Here is a 20,322-nt window from a genome sequence, read left to right as displayed (position 1 = left end):
GGCAGGCTGCTGCCACATCTGCAGAGCACACTGGTAGCAGTTTCCCAATAATTGCCCACAAATGCTTTTAAAGGACCAACAGTTCTACAAAGCTTCTCAGATCACATTCCCCCTGATTAAAAAGCCTCAGGAAGGGCTCCTTTGTTGAGGAGAAAAAAAAATAAACCAACTAAAAAAAAACCCACCACACCTTGAGGTTAGCTTGTTGTGGGCTGTAAATGAGGCATCTGTAGCAATACCATTCAAAACCATTTTTCCTCTGTGTTCTTTCCCTTTTCTTGAGGTACTGTCCTCTGAGTGGCTTTTGCTTTGAAAGAATCAATTATTCAAACTCTGCCTTCATATCTCTTTTCAGCAACAGCTAACTCCTTTGTGTTACAAGGTCTCAACACTTTGATAGCAGCCAGGACAGATGGCTGAAGGCAGGCAACACATTTCTGAGGTGTGCCACACCTCTGTTGTCAAGCCTGGTTTTATTGGCAAGCCTCATTGCCTTTGCTATTTTAAGTGGAATTGTGACATTGAGGATATTCTTCTTGTTCAAAAACCTTACAGTCAGTTATTTTTTAATGCCTCATGAAGAAAAACTGCAAAACAGCATCCAACTAAAAGCTGCACAATCTAAAGAATCATAGAATCAAGCAGGTTGGAAGAGACCTCCAAGATCATCCAGTCCAACCTAGCACCCAGCCCTGGCCAATCACAGAGTCATAGAATTAACCTAACCAGGTTGGAAAGGACCTCCAAAATCATCCAGTCCAGCCTACCACCCATCCCTGTCCAACCATAGAATCAACCAGGTTGGAAGAGACCTCCAAGAACACAAACTATGTCATTTCATGAAAAAAAGAGTGGGTGTTTTCACAATATGCTGGGGGTAGAGACACTGCTTTGTTATTCAGCCAATATCCCTGCTGGAATGCTCTTTTCTTTCCACAGTGATACTATGCAAGCCTCTCTCTCAAGGGAATGTGTAACAGTGCAGCGCCAAGATGTTATGCTGAGATATTTGTGTCTTCATATTTCCTTTTCTGCAGGGCTTTCTGCCCTGTAAAAGACATCTGAGTTTCTTTCTAGTCTTCCTCTCACTTCTTTGATCTGCTGGATCATTATAATTTAGCCTGTTCTTAATTTCCTCTTACTAACCCATTCTGAAAGCCTCATGTGTGATTTCCAGTTGATAAAATTGCCGCTGGGACGCCCTTTCTCTCTCTCCTTTAGCATTGGTCAGCATCACTCAGGAACAGATGCTGGGGAGGCAGGTGATCTTTCAAATGTGGCAAGGAGGATTTACAAGAAGGATGCCTGGAGGCATGTTCAACCACGTGGAGGCAGGTAGTCAAACGCCATGGTGGCAGCTTGATTCCAGGAGGGAGGGGAGCAAGAGCTGAACAGCAAAATGCAATGGAAATCACAGCCTTAGTGCTGTGATTCATTCTTTCATCTGTGGTTTTTTCCTTCTGGCAAAGTGTTGAAGGCAATTCTCCTTTCTATGCCACCAGATACATGCAAGCTTCAGTGAATGAAAATGGAGCTCCTAGATCTGTTTTTCATCCTCTACTAACATTGGTACTAATTTCAGTCATCCAAAACAAATACAAGCAAGGCTCACATGTGTCGTGATAAGCCTGAATAGGCCACAATAGGCTTATGCATGTCCTGGCTTACCCAGACATGCTCTTCTGCTTCCTTCTCTTTGTTTTGGGGAGAAGCAGCAGTGGGAAAGAGGACAAAGAACCTGGAGCCACTGAGTCTAAGGACTCTGGTTTGTTTTGCTCCTATTTACACCCTGTGGTAAATAAGGTACACACACTTGGCTTGTGCCTGCCTCGTGCAAGGCTTATATTTTTCCCAAATTTGGGTAAAGCAAGCCTATGATTTCACCTCATATGGTTAAGCTTAGCTAATTGCTATTCTGATTGGCTACTGTGTTTCCAAAGCTGTCTGTCTTAGGCTGGAGTGATAACAAGAAATGAGCAGGTAACACAACATGCTCTGCCATTGTATTTGTGTTTGCTGCTGCTGCTGCCATTTCTCTCTGCTTCTGGCAGTATTCTGCCTCACTGCCTTCTTGTATCCTGAACTGACTGGAAACTGCCTGCCTCGAGTTTACCAGGAATAGGCTCTAAATACCTCTGTGTGATAGGCCTGCATAGCCAGAGTGACATCGTGCTGTGACTGCACATGGCAAGACATTCTGCCTACACCCGAAGGTCTCCTGCCAAGACAGGAAGCCCTGGAGGTACACAGATCATCCAGAGAAGTGAGGATAAGGTCAGAGATCATCTACCTCCTTTCCCCAGCATGCTGTGGAGCCTGGGAACAGTCAAAAGCCTCAGTGTCTGAAAAGACACCAACAGAATTCCCTGAAAGTGTTTGGGTACTGTCTGAAGCTGTAGCTAGCCCCATGAGTCAGGAGATAATATTTTATGAGTAGTTACAGCCTCTTGCAATCCACTAATTGCCTTCTGCCATAAGCAGAAAGGAGCTCCTTGAGTCTATCTAGTGGACAAGTTGTATAATTAACCTCAAGCCATGTGCTGACTGCAAGAACCATTTCTTCCAGTTCAATTGAGTTCAATTAACGTTTATATTTTCACACTAGTTGTTGCTTAAATGGTCTAGATCCTGTGTTAGCATTTGTATAATGCTTCCATGACCATTGCAGAAGAGCCTGATTATTATTAAAATTAGGGGTCAGAGGAGGGGGGGAGGGGCAAGGCTCCTGAGCATTTAAAATTAATAAACAATAGTATTTGTTTAAAAAAATATCATCTCCCATTAGTTAATTACCTCTCCATTACAACATGTTCTTCAGTCTTGTCTTGGGTTCAAATGCAGGTTCCCAGAGACTCTAATAACTTTAGTAGACCCAATGACAATTTATAGAATTTATAGAGTGCCCTCCCCTCTCCCCCCTCCTTTTCCCAAAGATAGGGAGAGAGAAAAAGAGATAAGCACACCCCAATAAATCAATCTCACTTGATTTGGAAGTTAAAAAGGAAAAGTTTAACTATAACTTAGAAAAGGTATTGGAGGTAGGGGAGTTTACAAAAGATAAGGAAGGGAAAAACAGCAAAATACAAACAGGGATGGATACAACCTGAGCAATGTGATGGTGTCTCTGCCTCGTGGCTGCCACATGGTGTGCTGGTATGCAGTATGAGTGTGTGTGTCCAGAGGGAGCCAAGGCAAAGGAGAGTGAGGAGCAGGAAGTGCTCCTCTTTTATACCACAGGAAGTGGGGGGAGTGGGCTAACCATCACCTGGAGTGTGGCCCACCCCTGGGGAGGGGCCAAGACCCCCAGGGTCAGGTTCAGGGTCACTCCCTCAGGAGTGTTAACCCTATACAAGTCTCAAGATGAAACAGGATATGGACAAGCAGAAGAGTTGGGAGCAATCCACCCTAGGGGACTCCTGAGGCCAGATCAAAGTCCTATGCTGCATGGTGGTGACAGATTGGTGTGTGGGACAGAAGCTTTGGTGCAGAATCCTGCCTATCTTTTTGACACTGTGTCCTGTCCCAGCTGCAATTGGCTGAAGTAGTTGAAAAAGATGTGGCAAACAAAATGTCCCTTTCCAGATTTGTACTGGGAGCTGAGAACACCTCAGAACCAAGCTGCTGTAATATTTTGCAAGGTAAAAGGTAAAAGGTGGGGGTTGGTCCCTTCTCCCAGGCAACCAGCAACAGAAGAAGGGGACACAGTCTCAAGTTGTGCCAGGGGAGGTCTAGGCTGGATGTTAGGAGGAAGTTGTTGGCAGAGAGAGTGATTGGCATTGGAATGGGCTGCTCAGGGAGGTGGTGGAGTCACTGTCCCTGGAGGTGCTAAAAAAACGACTGGCTGAGGCACTTGGTGCCATGGTCTGGTCGACTGGACAGGGCTGGGTGATAGATTGGACTGGATGATCTTGGAGGTCTCTTCCAACCTGTTTGATTCTATGATTCTATGATATGCTTCATGGTAGTCTGATTGGTGACTAGGACAGAAGCTTTGGTGCAGAATCCTGCCTATCTTTTTGACATTGTTATCCTGTCCCAACTGCAGCTGACAGAAGTAACTGAAAAAGATGTGGCAAACAAAATGTCCCTTTCCAGATTTGTACTGGGAGCTGAGAACACCTCAGAACCAAGCTGCTGTAATATTTTGCAAGGTAAAAGGCTCCTGAAAGTTTAATTGTAGTTAGTGCCCCAGAAAACAAACAAACCAAAGCCAAAAACCGCACACAAAGAAAACCTGCTTCAAAGAAGGCTTTAGTGGGGTAAAAGGACTCCCAGCTGCTAGGGCAGGATTTGGCCAGCAGAGGGCGGCAAAGCGCAGCTAACGGCCGGGCTCAGGGTACCGCTGGGCGCTGCTGCTCTCCCCCCTGCAGCCCATGCGGCTCCCTGCAGCAGGACAGGCATTAACATTCCTTTCCAGTTGTGAGGTTCCCTCATCTGTCATGTGGCATCTCTTGTTGCTGGAGTTATTGCTTACCTGCAGGCAGCTCTGCCGCGCTCTTCTGTCTCGTCTCTCGAATTCTGTTTGGGTTGTGCCTTACGTTCGGTTGCTAGAAAATAAATTGTCATCATTATTTCCTTGCACAGGCTAAACGTCTGCTGACTTCAGTAGGTGTTTGATGGGTGTGAAAGAGACCAGTGGCTGTTGTACAGGAGAAACTGCAATGAGGAAAGAGGGCTGCATGTGTGTATCACAGTCTTACAGTATCATCAGGGTTGGAAGAGACCTCACAGATCATCAAGTCCAACCCTTTACCACAGAGCTCAAGGCCAGACCATGGCACCAAGTGCCACGTCCAGTCCTGCCTTGAACAGCTCCAGGGACGGCGACTCCACCACCTCCCTGGGCAGCCCATTCCAGTGTCCAATGACTCTCTCAGTGAAGAACTTTCTCCTCACCTCATGCCTAAATTTCCCCTGGCATAGCTTGAGGCTGTGTCCTCTTGTTCTGGTGCTGGCCACCTGAGAGAAGAGAGCAACCTCCTCCTGGCCACAACCACCCCTCAGGTAGTTGTAGACAGCAATAAGGTCTCCCCTGAGCCTCCTCCTCTCCAGGCTAACCAATCCCAGCTCCCTCAGCCTCTCCTCGTAGGGCTGTGCTCAAGGCCTCTCCCCAGCCTCATCGCCCTTCTCTGGACACGCTCAAGCATCTCAATGTCCCTCCTAAACTGGGGGGCCCAGAACTGAACACAGCACTCAAGGTGTGGTCTAACCAGTGCAGAGTACAGGGGCAGAATGACCTCCCTGCTCCTGCTGACCACACGACACCTTGAAACGTAGTAGAAAAGTCATAATATTGTCAGGCGAATGCAGCAAGAATTCCACTCTGGAGGAAGCAGAGAGCTTTTAAAGGCAGCAAGAATTCTGCACTGAAGGAAGTAGAAAAAGCTTGCTTTGAAAGTTCTGTCAAGAAATTAGAATCATGGAATCAGAGAGTCAGTCAGGGTTGGAAGGGACCACAAATTTCACAGGATATTAGGGATTGGAAGGGATCCAAGGAGATCATCGAGTCCAACCCCCCTGCCAGAGCAGGAGAATACTATCTAACACAGATCACAGAGGAACACATCCAGACAGGCCTTGAAAGGCTCCAGAGAAGGATCAGCCAGTTCCAACTCCCCTGCCATGCCCAGGGACACCCTACCCTAGAGCAGGCTGCACACAGCCTCAGCCAGCCTGGCCTTAAACACCTCCAGCCGTGGGGCCTCAACCACCTCCCTGGGCAACCCATTCCAGCCTCTCACCACTCTCATGCTCAACAACTTCCTCCTCACATCCAATCTGAACCTACCCACTTCCATCTTTGCACCATTCTCCCAGTCCTGTCACTCCCTGACAGCCTCAAAAGTCCCTCCCCATCTTTTTTGTAGGCTCCCTTCAGATCCTGGAAGGCCACAAGAAGGTCACCTTGGAGCCTCTTCTCCAGCCTGCACAGCCCCAACTCTTTCAGTCTGTGCTCACAGCAGAGCTGCTGCAGCCCTCTGAGCATCCTCCTGGCCCTTCTCTGGACACACTCCAGCAGCTCCACATCCCTCTTGTAATGGGGACTCCAGAACTGGATGCAGTACTCCAGGTGGGGTCTGAGCAGAGCACAGCAGAGTAGAGGAGGAGAATCACCTCCCTGTCCCTGCTGGCCACACTTCTCCTGCTGCAGAATTCGAGAATACTGACTGAATTACTTGGTGCTATACCAACAGGCAGCCCAAACCAATTAGTGTTTGCTTATTCCTGAAGCACTTTTTTCCCTTTTTTTGTGTAGTTTTGATCTTTTTTCCCACCTGCAGTGGCCTGCCTGATTGAAGCAAGACTTCTATAATGTGCTAAGAGCAGTATCTCAGGAACTCTGGTTCAGTGTATGGTACAAGCTGTGACTGGCAAGTATTTTGAGCAATCCATAGTCCATAAGAGGTTAAAGATGGGGGGAAAGAAAAAATAGTTCTGCAATTTACAGCTTGCAGTGAAGGCTAAACAGGTATCTTCTAAAACTGTGTGTCTGCCTTAAACAAGCTCTGTCATGACTGCTGTACAAGTATCAAACTCCAAAGTTACCACGGTTCATAGGAGGCAATGCTCAGTGATGCAATGTCAGTTGGTTTCTATCAGTGTCCTCCCAAGACAGGAATGTTCTCCAGCCCTGCTCATTTAGAACTATAACCCTTCCCTGATCTTTGATGCGGTGAAAGGATGGAGTGGATCATGGAAGCACAGAAATTAGAGCAAGAAAAGAGCTGTTAGACCACACAGCTGATTGTTCCATCCCTGACAGGCTATTCTGCAGTACTTTCTTGGGTGCTTTGCCAGTATGCATCAAAACGTGGGAGCATGGAAATAAGGAAGGGCAGAATGTGTGTGCAGGAATGCCAGTCCTTTTCTCCCTGCTTTAACCCAGCTATAGGATAAAGGAAAGCAGTAATTGCTGGCATTATGGAGAACAAATCTATTTGCATTTCTACAGTGCTTCAGCTCTAACTGTGAATGTCTAATCAGTCCCATTGCTAGAAAAATGTTTTCCACCCACTTGTCAACTCTATGTCTGATTGCAGTGCATTACCACATAGCCACTTAACTCCACCCATGTCCTGGCCTTACATCAGTAGAGGGCTGTGATGAGAAATCTGAATGATGAAACTTAATACACCAGTGTCAGTGTTCCAGTAAATATTCCTTTCACCTCTGATAAAATACTACTGTGACAGTTTGGGAGTTACTTGGGGCCCCCCTCCCCTTATGAAATCAGCCAGACTAGACTTAGCCAGGCTGAGAGTTAAGGAATGAAGCTTTATATTCACAGCTTAGCACAGTATACAAGCAGGTAGTTACAGTATTTACAGCTATAGACAGAAATATGCAAGTTAAAGGTAATCCAGAAACACAACAGCCCTCCCAGAAACCTGAGTCCCCAGAAGAGGCTCCCAACCACCTTTCCACTTTCTTTCCACCCCTCTACCTTATTCCAGAGTTTGCCTGTAAGCTGTTCAGGTTAAAGTTCCCTATAGGAAAAGGAGGTGGCTGAAACAGCACAGAAGTGCTCTTGTGAGCAACGGTGTGATGGTTTGGGTGTTCTCTGCCCCCCCAGACTTTGGAAATCACCCAGACAAGGCTCAGCCACCTCTGGAAATTTGAATGAAGCTTATATTTACAGCTGGCACAATAGACAAGCAGGTAGTTACAGTATATACAGTTATAGACAGAAATAGACAAGGTAAAAGGTAATACAGAAACACAACAGCCCTCCCAGAAACCTGAGTCCCCAGCAGGGGCTCCCAACCACCCTTCCACCTTCTCTCTGAACCTTACCCCAGTCCCAAGGAAGAATGGAGGTTTGGCCGGGGGGTTAGCAAGCAAAGTGGATTAATCAGAGAGACAGCAGAGAGGCTGGAGAAAGAGAAATGCATTCCAGAGCTCCCAAGCAGAAGTGCCTTATCTGTGTTTGGATTCTTGTTCTTATACATCTCAGCAAGTTTATGAATGAAATAGACATCACCATTTTTTCTCTTTCACAGCCTGTGATCTAATCCTTCTCACCAAGACATTCTAGCTAGGCTCAAACTAACACAAATGGACACATTATAGGTGAGGATAGATAACTATTTCTAAGTGACAACTCTTTTCACTCCTTGACAGCCCTTGATTCAACTGAAGGAGCCCTAATATACCAAGTAAAGGGAAAATGTTGTTCAGTTAATTGTCATAGATATGGTGAGGAAAAAAAGCAAAGAGGTGTAACTTCCAATGAAGTAATCAGCTTGTTTTACAGGGGAAGCTCAGTTTACTTTTCCTCCTTTTCATTATCAGTTGTTTATCAGTACCATACTGTTAGTATATACTATTTAGTAACTACTGTTATCAGTCATTACAAATCACTATGTCTTATAAAGCGTATCACATGGGTTTGGGTTACAAATAGGCAAATCACAGTATCACAGTATCACCAAGGTTGGAAGAGACCTCACAGATCATCAAGTCCAACCCTTTACCACAGAGCTCAAGGCTAGACCATGGCACCAAGTGCCACATCCAATCCTGCCTTGAATGTTTATATTGGAACATCTATAGTGGAACATTATAGTTGAACATTTCCTTCAAGGCTAGGCTGAGGGAGCTGGGGCTTGGAGCTGGGAAAAGAGGAGCCTGAGGGCTGCCCTCAGTGCTGTGCTAAAGATGTGCAGGGCAGTGTCGGGAGGATGCAACCAGGCTCAGGTCAGGGATGGCCAAGGACAGGATGTTAGGTAGAAGATCTTCACTGCAAGAGTGATTGGCATTGGAATGGGCTGCTCAGGGAAGTGGTGGAGTCACCATTCCTGGAGGTGTTTAAAAGGAGGCTGGATGAGGCACTTAGTGCCATGGTTTAGTTAATTAGAAGGGTTAGGTGATTGGTTGGACTCAATGATCTTAAAGGTCTTTTCCAACCTGGTTAATTCTGCGATTCCATATGGTTCATCTGACAGAATTGTTCATGCCTGGGAAGGAAAAAGGGGCTCTTTCTACAGGCTCTTTTGCCACAGTCAGACAATCACTATATCCAACACTCTTTAAATTCTCAAAAGATCAAATAAGATGCACAAAACAAGCTCAAATCAGTGACACAGACTGACAGTCATACCCAGTGAATAGTGGTGTAAGTCCAAAGTTATTAGTACAATTACTCTGCACTTACATCCTATTGACAGGAATCAGTGCCTGGGAGCAATATTCAGCCTAAGCACTAGAAGAAAAAGGGACAGAAGAGTGTTTTAGTGTTATTTTCAGCTAGTCAGATTCCATATACTTGCCTTATTCACATGTGTGTTTCATTTGATATGTAGTCCACGTGGGCTAGGCATAAATTATTTGTCCCTGAGTTTGATATTTTTACATACATGTCAAGAATTGTACCCCCTGTAACCCTCTATTGCTATGTTAGAATTGTCCCAAAGCAAAAATCGTTCATACAACTGCCTCAGTCTTTTCTCTTCGTGTATTTACAAAGCAAATTCTCTGTTTGAAAGCAGCCAACACCTCACAACTGCATTTCCATTTAATCAAATGAATTATCATTCATTTGCCTCAGCCAGGAAACATTTTAAGGCAGTTTTCCACGCTAATAATTTCAACCAAAAGCTACAGCAGCAGCTTTAGATTTTGGAGACTGAAAAGCCTTACCTCTGTAAATTTTGTTTGTTAAACAGGTCACACAAGTATTCTGAAGCCCCTGTAATGAGAATAGCATGTCCTCTAACTGGGTGTGTGCAAACCTTGGAGCTCAGAAAGCCACCCTTCATGGGATGCATCAAGTCAATCTGTCCTAAAGATGTTACTGCCACAGGCTGTTCAGAATTGCTGTGTGCTGGTTTGAAGCAGGCTAGAATGTTTTGGTGAGAAGAACTAGATTACAGGCTGTGGAAAGAAAACAGTGGTGATGTCTACTGCACTCACAGCCTTGCTGAGATGTATGGGAACAAGAAATAAAAACATTAGATAACACTCTTGGCATCACTCTTGCAGGGGCTGCTGGCTGAGCTGCATCTCTCTAACCTCACTCTCCATTTTGGGCTAATTCACTTTGCTTCTTAACCTCTGGCCAAACCTCCATTCTTCCTTGGGACTGGGGTAAGGTTGAGAGGGGCAGGGGGAAGGTGCAGGGGTGCTTGAGAGCCCCTTCTGGGGACTCAGGTTTCTGGGAGGGCTGTTGTGTTTATCTATTACCTTTTTGCCTTGTCTATTTCTGCCTATAACTGTATATACTGTAAATCTCTGCTTGTCTATTGTGCCAGCTGTAAATATAAGCTTCATTCATATTTCCAGAGCTGGCTGAGTCTAGTCTGGGTGATTTCTAAAGTGTGGGGGGGCAGGGAACACTCAAACCATCACATGCTGTAGTAAAACTCTCTTGTTACAGCTGATACACTCTTTTGTACATTCTGATATGCCTTCGTGATAAGATCCCAGGGTTAGCAAAAGAAAATGCAATTATTTAGAAGGGTGTTCTGCCTTCAGGAGAAAGGAACTGAAAAACTGTAGAGAGAGCCAAGTAAATCTTGACACATCTGTACATTTATCACAGTATCACAGTATCATCAGGGTTGGAAGAGACCTCACAGATCATCAAGTCCAACCCTTTACCACAGAGCTCAAGGCTAGACCATGGCACCAAGTGCCACGTCCAGTCCTGCCTTGAACAGCTCCAGGGACGGCGACTCCACCACCTCCCCGGGCAGCCCATTCCAGTGTCCAATGACTCTCTCAGGGAAGAACTTTCTCCTCACCTCCAGCCTAAATCTCCCCTGGCGCAGCCTGAGGCTGTGTCCTCTTGTTCTGGTGCTGGCCACCTGAGAGAAGACAGCAACCTCCTCCTGGCCACAACCTCCCTTCAGGTAGTTGTAGACAGCAATAAGGTCTCCCCTGAGCCTCCTCTTCTCCAGGCTAACCAATCCCAGCTCCCTCAGCCTCTCCTCGTAGGGCTGTGCTCAAGGCCTCTCCCCAGCCTCGTCGCCCTTCTCTGGACACGCTCAAGCATCTCAATGTCCCTCCTAAACTGGGGGGCCCAGAACTGAACACAGGACTCAAGATGTGGTCTAAGCAGTGCAGAGTACAGGGGCAGAATGACCTCCCTGCTCCTGCTGGCCACACCATTCCTGATGCAGGCCAGGATGCCACTGGCTCTCTTGGCCACCTGGGCACACTGCTGGCTCATGTTCAGGCAGGTATCAATCAGTACCCCCAGATCCCTCTCTGTCTGGCTGCTCTCCAGCCACTCTGACCCTAGCCTGTATGTTTATGTTAGAGATTCAATCGTATATCCCGTGGGATCCTATATGTTTATTTCTTACACACCAGAATGAATCATAGAACCATAGAATCAACCAGAATGGAAGAGACCTCCAAGATCATCCAGTCCAAGCATTAACTTCTGCCTACTGCCTTCTACTAGCACTAACTAACCAAAGTCTTGGCAATTTGTAAGTTTAAGTGGGACCTGTCCTTGGTTGTTTTCAGTAAGGAGCATAGTACTGAGTCACAGAATGTACTGCAGTGTGTTGGGGTTGCTGCAGAATGAACTCCATTAAAAGAATCAAAACCCAGTATTTCTACATAGGGCTTTCTGTATGAAAAGAACTTGAATTTAGCATAATAGTATAAGCAGCAGATAGCCTGTCTGACACAAGTTAAGTGTTTTGAAGCTTGTCTCATCTTGACTCATTCTGAATCATATTAGGACAAATACTTGCACACTGAGAAGTTATTTACTGGCCTGGTTCCCAATTCTGAAAGTTTAACACACTAGTTACATGTCACTTTAGACCATCTATATTTTTGCCACTCAGTTAATTATTATTAATTTCCCATTAAAAAAAATCACTGTTTTCACTTGACCAATAAACATCATTGTGCATTCACATTCTTACACTCCTAGAGGTAGGAGCTAGGGGCTGGACACAATACATCTGTCACTGTTCTCCATCCTTGTTTACTACAGCAAAATAAACCCAAACTTGGTATGTTTGTTGAAGCATGGATGGCTTGCATTTGAGAGGTCTAATTTTGGGATTTCAATTACTAAGGAAGAAAATCTGTCACAAGATTCAATCATAGCCCAGGAGGTAACCCCACCCTCACTTTGAAATGTGGAACACAAAGCTGATGTACTTGTGTCCTTTATTTCTGCTGGAGATTGAACCAAACCCAAGTAGATACTTGAAAACTTTCAAGCCTTAGCAAGGTCCTGACCTCATTGCTGTCTACAACTCCCTGAAGGGAGGCTGTAGCCAGGTGGGGTTGGTCTCTTCTCCCAGGCAACCAGCAACAGAACAAGGGGACACAGTCTCAAGTTGTGGCAGGGGAGATCTAGGCTGGATGTTAGGAGGAAGTTGTTGGCAGAGAGAGTGATTGGCATTGGAATGGGCTGCCCAGGGAGATGGTGGAGTTGCTGTCCCTGGAGATGTTCAAGCAAAGCCTGGATGAGGCACTTACTGCCATGGTCCGGCTGGGTGATAGATTGGACTGGATGATCTTGGAGGTCTCTTCCAACCTGGTTGATTCAATGCTTCTACTCAACTGTTTCATGAAACAATACATTTTACACCATAAATTAAATGTCCATCCTCTCTTCTTTGTTCTTGAGCACTTGTGTCACTATTTAAGTGAGCTAATCCAACAAAAATGGCTCCAAACACGCTTCTCTGTAGTTCATTTCATGCCTTACTTTACATCAATTTCTTCTCTAATCTAATTTACATTATTCTGAAACCACAAATTCATCAGAATTATCTTTTAATGGAAACACAGGCTCATGTAAAAGGTGCTCCAGTGAAAACCTACTGCATCAGATCCTTCCAGAGATGATCGCAGGTTTTATGTACTTTGATAGGAAATACTGGACAAAAACATTTACATAAATTCAGTGCATTTTAAAATCTGAGCAAAAATGTTGTTGTTTCAGAATAGCTGAGAGAGAGATTCCTTCTGAACTTTAGAGAATAGCTGAATTATTCATTAATTAGCCCAGTGTGAATAATAACCAGAAGCATGAATCTGTCTTCCACAGAAATTGACAGCAGGTCACTATCCAGCAGTGTTGATGTAGTTGGAAAGAGTCCAAAACATGAGTAGCTCAGGAATCAAAATACTTTCCTACTGATTTCCTGCTAAATAAGACCTCTTTTTATCTTTTAATGATCCAAGTCAGTGAGGTGTGAAGATTTTGCCCAGGCAAGTCTTTTATACTAACATTCACAACTGTCCTGAAAGTTCTTTCTGAAAGAATTTTGTTGTGACCTGGAGTTCTGAATAAAACTCGTGTAAGTTTTTTTGACACAGAGGGTGTTCTTGACTGTCTCCTTTTCACAGCCTAGCATCTCATTTTTCTCACTAAAATATTCCAATTAGCCTCAAACCAGCACAGTCTTAAAATAGTATCACAGTATCACCAAGGTTGGAAGAGACCTCACAGATCATCAAGTCCAACCCTTTACCACAGAGCTTAAGGCTAGACCATGGCACCAAGTGCTTATTCAATACCTGCTGGAGGTTTTCTCAATTAATAATGCTAAGTAAAAACTTGATGCCATCTTCTAATCTCTGTGGTGCAATGAAATATTCAGTGGCACATCAATTTGGATGCAGCACAGTCGACAGTGCTTTATAGCTCTTTTGCCCAAGTAACTGTGAGATTTTAGCTGTCACTTGTGCTGGTTTGAAGCTAGCTAGAATGTTTTGGTGAGAAGGATTAGGTCACAGGCTGTGAAAGAGGCACAAATGGTGATGTCTACTTCACTCATAGGCTTGCTGAGGGGTATAAGAACAAGAATCCAAACATGGATAAGCTCTTCACCTGAGCTCTGAGCTGCATTTCTCTCTAACCTCATCCTCCGTCTCTCTGATTAATCCACTGTGCTACCTAGCCCCCCCTGGCCAACCCTCCATTCTTCCCTGGGGCACAAGGCAATGTCTGGGGTAAGGTAGGAGAGTGGGAGAAGGTGGAAGGGCAGTTGGGAGCCCCTCCTGGAGGCTCAGGTTCCTGGGAGGGCTGTTGTGTTTCTGCATTACCTTTAACCTTGTCTATTTCTGCATATAACTGTATATACTGTAAATCTATCATAGAATCAACCAGATTGGAAGAGACCTCCAAGATCATCCAGTCCAACCTATCACCCAGCCCCATCCAGTCAACTACACCGTGGCACTAAGTGCCTCATCCAGTCTTGTCTTGAAGACCTCCAGGGACGGTGCCTCCACCACCTCCCCAGGCAGCCTCTGCTTGTCCATTGTGCTAGCTGTAAATATAAGCTTCATTCAAATTTCCAGAGCTGGCTGAGCCTAGTCTGGGTGATTTCCAAAATGTGGGGGGCAGGGAACACCCAAACCATCACATCACTCAAAGATCAAAAGCAACTTTCCCAGCAAACAGGTTCAGAGAGTTTTATTTTTATAAGGCATAATGGCTCTGACTTAAACGGAGCTCCTAAATGGTATCCTCAAGCTGTGTTATGCTCATTAGAGGAACATTAAAAGTGCATTAATATTGTGTGGTTGTGGTTTGTGTGCCTTTGATGCAAAGTACAGCAGAACTGTAGTACAATAAAGCTATTTCAAACTTGTTCTGAAAAGGAAAAACAAAGAAAAGAGAGAAGGAAAAAAGGAATTAACATTTATCGACAGTTTTAAGCTGCAATTGGTGACCTCTAATTTCTTCCACTCCCTCTCACTTTTTCCAATGCTTGTTTGCTTTTTCACACACAGTATCACCAAGGTTGGAAGAGACCTCATAAATCATCAAGTCCAACCCTTTAGCACAGAGCTCAAGGCCAGACCATGGCACCAAGTGCCACGTCCAATCCTGCCTTGAACAGCCCCAGGGACGGCGACTCCACCACCTCCCCGGGCAGCCCATTCCAGTGTCCAATGACTCTCTCAGGGAAGAACTTTCTCCTCACCTCCAGCCTAAATCTCCCCTGGTGCAGCCTGAGGCTGTGTCCTCTTGTTCTGGTGCTGGCCACCTGAGAGAAGAGAGCAACCTCCTCCTGGCCACAACCCCCCCTCAGGTAGTTGTAGACAGCAATAAGGTCTGCCCTGAGCCTCCTCTTCTCCAGGCTAACCAATCCCAGCTCCCTCAGCCTCTCCTTGTAGGGCTGTGCTCAAGGCCTCTCCCCAGCCTCGTCGCCCTTCTCTGGACACGCTCAAGCATCTCAATGTCCCTCCTGAACTGGGGGGCCCAGAACTGAACACAGCACTCAAGGTGTGGTCTAACCAGTGCAGAGTACAGGGGCAGAATGACCTCCCTGCTCCTGCTGGCCACACCCTTCCTGATGCAGGCCAGGATGCCACTGGCTCTCTTGGCCACCAGAAGAAGAGATGGGGAAAAAGGCTTAACATAAGCGAGTTCCAAATCTGGATCCATTTATTGCACTCCAAGCCTAGGCTTATATACTTCCTATCAGAATGCTACATAAGAAGGTTACAAATCATATTAGACTCCAATTGGCTACTTACACTTGCGTTAAGACCACGGTAGGATTACACACTGGGGGTGTCCTCTTCTCCCAGGCAACCAGCAATAGAACAAGGGGACACAGGCTCAAGTTGTGCCAGGGGAGGTCTAGGCTGGATGTTAGGAGAAAGTTCTTCACAGAGAGAGTGATTGGCATTGGAATGGGCTGCCCAGGGAGGTGGTGGAGTCACCATCCCTGGAGGTGTTCAAGAAAAACCTGGGTGAGGCACTTAGTGCCATGGTCTAGTTGACTGGCTAGGGCTGGGTGCTAGTTTGGACTGGATGATCTTGGAGGTCTCTTCCAACCTGGTTGATTCTATGATTCTTCATATTCTCTCAACAGCACTTATGTTGTGTCTGAGCAGTTCTGTCAGCAGAGATAGGTGGAAACCACAGACTCCAGCCTTACATTTGTTTCCATTAGTTACACCATTCTCTAATGTCCTTCCAACCCTCTATCAGGACTCCTGAACTCGTGCACTCTCGCCTGTCCCTGGCTTGTATTCCACTGTATAATATGCAGACAAATCTATAAAATCACTGTATTTAATGTTACTATAACCAACATGGCCCCTTACATTGACTGATATAGATACTTAGAATCATAGAATCAACCAGGTTGGAAGAGACCTCCAAGATCATCTAGTCCAACCTAGCACCCAGCCCTAGCCACTCAAATAGACCATGGCACTAAGTGCCTCATTCAGTCTTTTCTTGAACACCTCCAGGGATGGTGACTCCACCACTTGGGCTGGATGGTTTGAATAACTCTAAACAGCCATCACTTTCCCAAAACCCCAATACCACAAGTGTACCTAACGATCTAAGCTACCTATTGTGCCATGCTTACTGAAATGCAGCCTTTCTTGTTCACACCCACGCACATCCTATTTCTGAGGTGTAAAGTGTGTGTCTCTCCATTAGGCTTTCCATCAAAATTCTGATTTAAGAGGCAAACAGACCACTGAAAACACATGGTGGAAGATAATTTCCATTGTTCCTTGGGAAATGCTAAGCAGAAATATTCCCTACATCACCTAATGTCCTGCCAGGAGCGTGGCTATAGATGTTTAAGTCTTGCAGTATCACAGTATCATCAGGGTTGGAAGAGACCTTACAGATCATCAAGTCCAACCCTTTACCACAGAGCTCAAGGCTAGAGCAGAAGCCCTCCGAGGAGAGGCTGAGGGAGCTGGGATTGGTTAGCCTGGAGAGGAGGCTCAGGGCAGACCTTATTGCTGTCTACAACTACCTGAGGGGAGGTTGTGGCCAGGAGGAGGTTGCTCTCTTCTCTCAGGTGGCCAGCACCAGAACAAGAGGACACAGCCTCAAGCTACGCCAGGGGAAATTTAGGCTGGAGGTGAGGAGAAAGTTCTTCCCTGAGAGAGTCATTGGACACTGGAATGGGCTGCCCAGGGAGGTGGTGGAGTCGCCGTCCCTGGAGCTGTTCAAGGCAAGGTTGGACTTACACATACATTTCCAATACTCAGCTCTTGTTGTGTCACAGGTAACCAGGTCTGCAGTGGATTTCTAAAGACAAATTCTTGTCTGTTCTTCCAGACAATTCTATAGCCAAAGGGGTTTTCTTCTTGTGTGATTTACAGAGAATAGCTTCAGGTACATTTATAATCAATTTATTGTTACCTGTGGCACTTCATTGAAGTTTTATCTTGCTTTGATAGCTTGGCAAATGATTTATCAAAGAAAAACCTACAATAGCCTTTCTAGTGATAAAACTAATCTAAAAGATGACCAAAAGAAGAGCATAACAGTACCTAAACCACTTTGAAGTAATGAATCACTGTAGCCAAAACATTTCATGTGAAGCATTTCATGGTATGGGAAAAGTTACAGGAATATATTGGTATGGTAGAAACAGAAAGATCAGAATCAATGGAAGGGAAGGGGAGAGGGTCACTTGCTCCCTGGGACAGGACAAGGAGCAATGGATGGGAGCTGCAGCACAGGAGGTTCCAGCTCAACACAAGGGGGAACTTCTTTACTTAAAGGTCACAGAGCACTGGAACAGGCTCCCCAGAGAGGTTGTGGAGTCTCCATCTCTGGAGCCTTTCAAGACCTGTCTGGATGTGTTCCTCTGTGATCTGTATTAGATAGGATTGTCCTGCTCTGACAGGGGAGTTGGACTCAATGATCTCCTTGGGTCCTTTCCAACCCCTACTATCCCGTGAGGCTGTGAGAATGAAAACCTAATTTTCATCTCTACTATCTCTGGTTTTCAGCATAACTTCCAAAGCCTGACTAGTGACTTTATTGCTGTTGTAACAGCAGTTAGTCAATCACTATGTTACTTCTACACTAGTGAGAATAAAATCATCTACTTTTCCTGTTGTTGGCTTACTAATTCCTTGTGAAAAGAAAGAAATGCAATCCAGACCTTTGGCTTACATGATTACAATCTGTAGCTGTGTTCAGCTGGCTTCAGGCTACAAGATAATCATGTCTAGATAGAGTAAGATTCTTTAGGGACTTAGAATGTGACATGAAGAATCACTGCAAGTGAGAAAAAACATATTTGGCAAGACAGGTTGAAATTGCAAGTCTGAACTGTGCTACACAGCAGAGCTGCACACTTGAAATCTCAAATTATGTTCTTTAAACCTTTAGCACGATAAAGCTGTGAGATTCAGCAACAAGGCAATGAATAACAAACCCAAAGAAAATAGAGTTGCTGATAAAAGCATCAGGCAAATGAGGCTGACTACATTGAGGATATGGCATCTGTGTTGTACCTCTTCACTGAGCAGTTTCTGGCACATTCTAATTACCTCCCCTACAGCTTCAAATTAAGAGTAGATCCTTCTAGAACTGATAGGGTTTCTCCTATCACTGCTAGTTTGAGGGTAATTGGAATGCATGTGAAGATGCAGTTACTTATCTAAGATGCAGCATCATATAACTCAACCTGCCAACATATATTTATATTTATCCAGTCACTAGTGGTGCTCCCCAGGGATCAGTGCTGGGCCCAGTCCTCTTCAACATCTTTATTGATGATCTGGGCCAGGGGATTGAGTCCAGCATCAGTAAGTTTGCAGATAACACCAAGCTAGGAGCAGCTGTGGAGCTGTTGGAGGGTAGCAGAGTCCTGCAGAGGGACCTGGCCAGGCTGGATGGGTGGGCAGAGGCCAATGGGATGAGATTGAACAAGGCCAAGTGCAGGGTTCTGCACTTTGGCCACAACAACCCCAAGCAGCACTACAGGCTGGGGACAGAGTGGCTGGAAAGCAGCCAAGCAGAGACGGACCTGGGGGTACTGGTAGAGAGTAGCTGAAGATGAGGCAGCAGTGTGCCCAGGTGGCCAGGAAAGCCAATGGTATCCTGGCCTGGCTCAGGAGCAGTGTGGCCAGCAGGAGCAGGGAGGTTATTCTGCCCCTGTACTCAGCACTGGTGAGGCCACACCTTGAGTGCTGTGTCCAGTTCTGGGCCCCCCAGTTTAGGAGGGACATTGAGATACTGGAACATGGCCAGGGAAGTGCAATGAACCTGGTGAGGAGCCTGGAGCAGAGCCCTGTGAGGAAAGGCTGAGGGAGCTGGGGGTGTGCAGCCTGCAGAAGAGGAGGCTCAGGGCAGAGCTCATTGCTGTCTGCAACTACCTGAAGGGAGGCTGTAGCCAGGTGGAGTTGGTCTCTTCTGCCAGGCAAGCAGCAACAGAACAAGGGGACACAGTCTCAAGTTGTGCCGGGGAGGTCTGGGATGGATGTTAGGAGGAAGTTGTTTGCAGAGAGAGTGATTGGCATTGGAATGGGCTGCCCAGGGAGGTGGTGGAGGCACCGTCCCTGGAGGTTTTGAAGCAAAGCCTGGATGAGGCACTTAGTGCCAAGGTCTGGTTGACTGGCTAGGGCTGGGTGCTAGGTTGGACTGGCTGATCTTGAAGGTCTCTTCCAACCTGGTTGATTCTATGATTCTGTGATGTTTTTTTCAGCTTGCTCTGATGCCAGGGGATAAATGCTCTGACATTAGTTTCTCCAAGCTAAATTTTTGGCCACTATTTTTCAGGAAGCAAAGCTGAGTACAAGTTTTCTCACTTGACTGAACCATTCAGGCATGCTTTTTACCACAAGAGACTTGGAAGACAGATTTCAACTTGTATTTATCTCAACTCAAATTTACCTAAGCTACCTTCTGTTAAGGTAGACTGTTTGTCATTGTCATCTTGTGCCCCTTTGCACATGAACACTGTGAAGAGTGGTTCATGCCTGAGTAGCCCTTCTCAACACTCCTTTTGGACACCATGTGCCTTGCATTCCTAGCAACACTGGTTTCAAAGCTTTCTCTTCTCCAGGATGAAGAGAAACCTGGGGTGGCTTTTTACCAGTTGTAATTAGGTTTAGTATGGCCTTTTGCTGTCTGTTTTGACGTTGGGTATGTTGCCTATAGACATGTTTCATACATGGCCTTTATTTTCCACATGTATGTCTAACTCCTTTGCCAGTCTTTTATCTTTCCTGTCTACTCTAGGATCATTTTTTTTGGCACATGTGGTCTGATACCATTTGTGGCTATTCTCAATGCTTCTATTAAAATCATTCTTCCAGTCCCTTGCAGCTTTTATCCTTGCATCTTCCTCCAGCCTCCCCACTCTATTTTGTATCAGACATACCTGCTTGCCTCTACTTTAGACCTACAAATTACCTCTCTTCTACTAACATTAGGCTGGACAGAAGTTTTCCTATTTAGAACTTTCTGACAAGAGCTTTCCAGAAAACCCCAAAGCAATTTCTTTTTAGACCCCTTATTAAAACCAGCAGTTGCTAAAGGTGAGTCTTGAAAATAATAGGTGTCTGTTGAGCTGCATCTAAAGCTCTCCCTGAGCATTTAGATGCTTGTGTAGTAATTAC

At 45.6% G+C, this 20,322-nt stretch overlaps 1 long non-coding RNA gene across 2 annotated transcripts in view; it reads right to left on the bottom strand.

Annotated features, from left to right (window-relative positions):
* The window catches only part of LOC135180286 (uncharacterized), a 118,490-nt gene that overhangs the window by 34,910 nt on the left and 63,258 nt on the right, over positions 1-20,322 (bottom strand). For both annotated transcript variants that reach the window (XR_010304363.1, XR_010304364.1), the window contains exon 2: positions 4,475-4,547. This is a non-coding gene — a long non-coding RNA (uncharacterized LOC135180286). The remainder of the gene's footprint in view (positions 1-4,474; positions 4,548-20,322) is intronic.

The sequence above is a fragment of the Pogoniulus pusillus genome, chromosome 13 (assembly GCF_015220805.1).
Source record: "Pogoniulus pusillus isolate bPogPus1 chromosome 13, bPogPus1.pri, whole genome shotgun sequence".
Taxonomy (NCBI): domain Eukaryota; kingdom Metazoa; phylum Chordata; class Aves; order Piciformes; family Lybiidae; genus Pogoniulus; species Pogoniulus pusillus.
The sequence above is the reverse complement of the archived record's forward strand: the minus strand, read 5'-3'. Positions and strand labels throughout refer to the sequence as shown.